This window comes from Haplochromis burtoni, unplaced genomic scaffold, assembly GCF_018398535.1.
Source record: "Haplochromis burtoni strain Fernald_Lab_line unplaced genomic scaffold, NCSU_Asbu1 Contig_736, whole genome shotgun sequence".
NCBI classification, from domain to species: domain Eukaryota; kingdom Metazoa; phylum Chordata; class Actinopteri; order Cichliformes; family Cichlidae; genus Haplochromis; species Haplochromis burtoni.
Window position 1 is genome coordinate 112833 of NW_024583097.1, and position 5152 is coordinate 117984.

The window sequence follows — 5152 nt, forward strand, 5'->3', positions numbered from 1 at the left end:
ATGCTCTCCCGTGTTTTAAATGCACCTTAGAACAACACGCAACAACACTACACATGAGCGAGAGGAGGGAGGTTTGGGGTTTTCACACACCCCTGTTCTCTGCTGGCCATCGGGGCGGCCGGTAACTGATGCCCTCAGGGGTCGGTGGGTTGGTGGTTCTTGGTGTCCGGGGCTGGGCGCTCAGGTATGTACTAGCTCACTCCCGGTGACTACTTGGCAGGGCCTGGTGCCTGTTGCCCGGTCAGGCCTCTTCCAGGGCAAAGGGGGCCCTCGGGCCTCCGGCCTCTGGGCCTGCGGCTCGGTTCACTCTGGCACAGCTGGCTGCCGGCAGAGCCGGCGGGCACGCCACTGCAGCCCCCTCTGGCTTCTGCTCCGTGGCTACTGGGTGACCCCTCCTCTGGGGCTCTCCTCAGCTCTTCCCAGGAGGGTGGCACGGATGCTCTCGCACTCTGGGGCCTCTGGATGTCTGGAGCCTGGACCTCCTCCATGCCTACTTCATGCCCTGGGGGACGGGGCTATGGCTCTCTACATCCTCTAGCAGATCATTACATGGGGAAACCTTTTGAATACAAGCGCGCTGATCCACACAGGTGTGCACACGGGTGTTCACTGTTCATAGACATAGACTACACCTTTATTGGTGCCATTTCCAAGAACATTGTCGGTCCTGCTTGCTACACAACAACATTCAATATTTAGTATTTACTGCTGTTTACATTTAGCTAGATTAACGTGATGGTATTGTGTTTAGTATGTTGCTCTGGTTTTTTTGTTGTTGCTTGTTTTCTCTTCTTTTTCTCTCAACAGGTGATCCAGGAGATTTTTTAAGTGCCCTTTCTCACTGTCCTTCTTCCCTTCTGTTTTTCTTTTCCTTCCTCTGTCTTTCTCCCTTTCCTATCCCTCAGTCATGTCTGTCCCGTCTGTAACAACTGAAAATAAAATAAAATAAATAATAACAACAAAGGCCGATCAAATGGACCAATACGGCAAGGCCGTGATGATCCATTTGGCAAAGTAAATCTATTGGGTGTCCTTGTTGGTCTTCAGACAACAATTCTGACGGCTAAAGAACCAAATGGGACAGGCAAAAAAAAAAAAAAGAAGAAGAAGTATGAGTTTATTCAAGGCTAGGTACAGTGTTGTGCAAAAGTCTTAGGCCAGTTCTTGTTTCTTTATATTTTGCTTCCCAAGAGCCAGACTGTCTTCTAATTTGCGGTCTTGAGCAATAGTTTTCCACACTTTTGCTTGGGGATTGCCTGCTTTTTCAGTAATTTCCAGTCCAGTCTCGAACATTTTCAGAGGATTTTTTTCCTAAGCCACATAACACCGAGCTGTGTATCATTCAAAGATGAAAAAGGGAAAGTTCATCTCTTAAATTAAGAGATGAAGATTTTGTCAACACATAACAAACAGTTGAGCAAATAACCCATTTTAATTTGTATCATAAGGCAATTTGTTAATAGCAGTTTGTCACAAAAACAAATAATTTCTTGCAATTTCTTTAGCTGAATATACAAAAAACTTAACTGATAACTGAGTTTGACTGGAATAAAATAATATTTTTGCGTCAACAAGGTGATTGCAAGGAAATATTAGCTGAAACGTGGCATATCTTGGCTTGATCTGCAACAGAACAAGTGGCAGGCCTAATATTATCTAGACATTTAAACTGTATCTGAAAGTCATCTCCTTAAAAACAGGCAGAAACAGTTCTTAAGGAATGGAAACAGGGAGGAAAGGCCGAGTTATGCCAAATTACAGAAGAACTGGACTAAAAATCAGCAGCAAAGGGGTTATGGAGCGATGTATCCAAATTTGACATTTTTGGTTACTATCTATGAAGGAGATCGGGGGGAGGTTGAACAGGGAGCATCTATAATTGTCTGTAAAACACAGTAGAGGTTCTGTTATAGTTTAGAAAAAAATACCATCATCATTCTCCATGGAATGCCATCTGGAAAGCACCTGATTGACAATGGTGTCATTTTTCAGTGTGACTATGATCCTAAACAAACTGCCAATGCACACAAGAACATTGGCTCCCCTAAAGTTTGGATTATTTGCATTATTGAAACAGTGTGGCTATTAGAATTAATTCCGTTCTGTAAATATAATCTAAATATCCATCTTTCTTTTGAATAAAAACTTAAGTATGAATGAAGAACTCATTTTATTTTAACACTTTATTTTATTTTAAATGCCACTAACATGATTTAAAAACTTATAGTACGGCCAAAAGTGCAGTAAGCTCAGTCCACTTACCATTTGCTCACACAGCGCACAGTGGGCAATCCAGTGTGGGCCCCAGCATTAAATTTGGTTTTCCTTATATAGTGCCAAATCACAGCAACTTTATGTCATAAATTAAAGACCCTCCAATAAGAGAAAAAAAACCCAACAATCAACGACAACACCCTATGAACAAGCACTTGGGGGCAGCAGGAAACAAAAACTCCCTGCTCCAAAGGAACCAGTCCTTATATTGTTATTAAGGCCTTACATTGAACAAATTTGCTTTTCCCTTGATGCTAATTTGGATTATTAAAAAAAATCTGTCATCTAAATTGAAGAGATTTTTTTTACAGTGCAGCATACATGCAACACTATCCATCATGCACAAGGAATCACACCAGTCCAATATAAAAGCCATATGCTCCAACAATGTGGTGGGTGATCCCAGAGATGGAATGAAGTGAAATGACTTCATTTCTTTCCACTGAGTGCAAGAGGAGAATTAAGGGTGGAGCAGGTGGGACACAGAGCAGAGTTAGGTTTCATCATGCTTCTTCAGCTTACTGTCATATGGTATTTATAGTGCAGACGTTGCTGGAAATAATTGTGTGTGTGTGTGTGTGTGTGTTTGGAGATTGGAAAGAGAGATATGAAACCCGTGCAAGGTATTGACCTTTATACCCAGGATTATTCATTATGCTGGCAAACAGCACTGATTGGCATGCAGGTAGAAAATTGAACAGCTCGAAACCAACCAAAGTAATTCTGTGTGCGAGCTAAAGGGCATTCTGTTGGGGTCTAAATAATCAGAGCAGGCTCCAGCCAGCCAGCCAGCATTTAGCCAAATTCCAGTTGTATTTCCTGTCTGGAAACCAGGTTCCAGAGTTCATACAAGCACATAAGCATTTTTCATACCAATAGGTCATGATACCAAATGACACCATTCAAATTTAATAAAATTACCCACATTCTGACTATTAACATTGTAAGATAAATATGACATGTACAATGATGCTTCTAATTTGTAAATTAAAGTATGTTATTAGACACACTTTAACCCTTTAAGGTCTAAGTCATCATAGATGCTAACTCTAACCTTACCCTAACCCTAACCCTACATATAGGATAATGATAAAAGATAAATTTTTGGAAAAAAATTAAATATAATGAACAAATGTAGAATAGTGTGTTTGAGTACTTTATGAAGGACAGCTATGAAGAATGCAGCAAATACAGAGGATAAAGGTTATACGCCATATCATGAAGCTTTGCAAAAGAGTTGTTGAAGCTAGTTCAAGGAGCCAGCAGTATTGAAAGTGTTAGGAGTGATTTGTGACAGACGGACAGCAGCAAGAGTGAGAAGGAAGAGGTACATTTCAACAGGGTGATGCTGAAAAAAACACACAAGGCAGAGCTGAAGGTGTTGAGGTTTTCTCTGAGAAAACCATGATGGGCAGGATTAGAGAAACATGTTTAGATGATGTGGACATGTGCAGAGGAGGGATAATGGATATACTGGCCAAAGGATGTTAAAGATGGAGCTGCCAGGAAGAGGGCTGTTCGATATAACGATATATATCGGATGACGATATAAAAACGTCTATCATTTCATTTTATGCTATCGTTTGTTTCGTGGTGTCGCAAAATAAACTGTTTATATTTTTTCATTGTTTTGATGGTCACCGTAGTGGCTGTCACTACCCGATCCGTACCAGAAACCCGATCGGTACCACATGTGCAAATCTTACGTCACTTCCTCTCTTTGCCAACATTGCGACAGTTATGTTTTGGGGTTTTTTTATTGCACAAAAATATAATGTACAACAAATATGGCAATCTCTACAAAGATTTTTTTTTCCAACTTGAAATAGTATCAGAACAAGCTGTATTCCAACATATAAAAGATATCTTCTATATGAACAGGAAGTACAAACAACAACAAACAAATAAATAAATAAAACCCCAAGCAAAAGCAAAGAAAACAAACAAACAAAAACAAAACAAAAGATAACTAAAAGACATAAAAGAGATTATACCTTAGGGGTTTTTCTAACAGATTTATTTCATTAATCATATGATACAGATCCAGAGCTTGTTTTTTGTCCATAAACTTTATAGATGAGAAGAAGAGGCAGAGCTCTTTGTGAAGAATATAAAAGGACGGCTTTGTTTTCAGAAAACAACATTTGTGAATGAAGAATTTACCCATAATAATTACTACATTTAAAACATTTTCAAGCTTCTTTTCTTTTCTTAGAGATCCAAAGATAAAATCATTTTTAGAAAATTCAAGTAAGTTTGGAATCTTTGGGAAAAGCCAGTAGTGCACATCGATCCACAGGGCTTTACAGAATATACAATCACAAAATAAATGTTCTGTTGATTCAATATCCCCATCGCAAAAAGGTACTGCACATGCGCAGTAAGGATCGGCGAGTCCTGATCTGTAACTATCTTTTTATTTTTCATTTTTGTCTACATTATATTGAAATGTTTCATTATTGCAAACATTTTAAGAGATACTTATTATTCTTAACATCTTAACAGACACTCTGACCCGTAACTATCGTAAAATGCTTCGAGCGGAACTAGTGGCCTTTTGCACATGCGTGGTACCGATCGGGTTTCCGGTACGGATCGGGTAGTGACAGTGGCTATATTAATTTCTTAAAGTTCTCTCTTTCTCTTATATTTAATATAACCACACTACGGATGGACAAGCACGTGTTTTTATGCGTTGTCGTTAGCAATAGTGACAGTAAAACCATCGCGTGTCCGCTTGGTTATTTTCTACATAAACCTTTCACAGTAAAGCTCAAGATCCTGTTGAGACTTTTCAAAATAAACTGAATCACGTGAAAGAGTATGCAGAGTATTTACGGATGAGAAGCAAAAAAGAGCCGTCAGGTGCTAAAAAAAT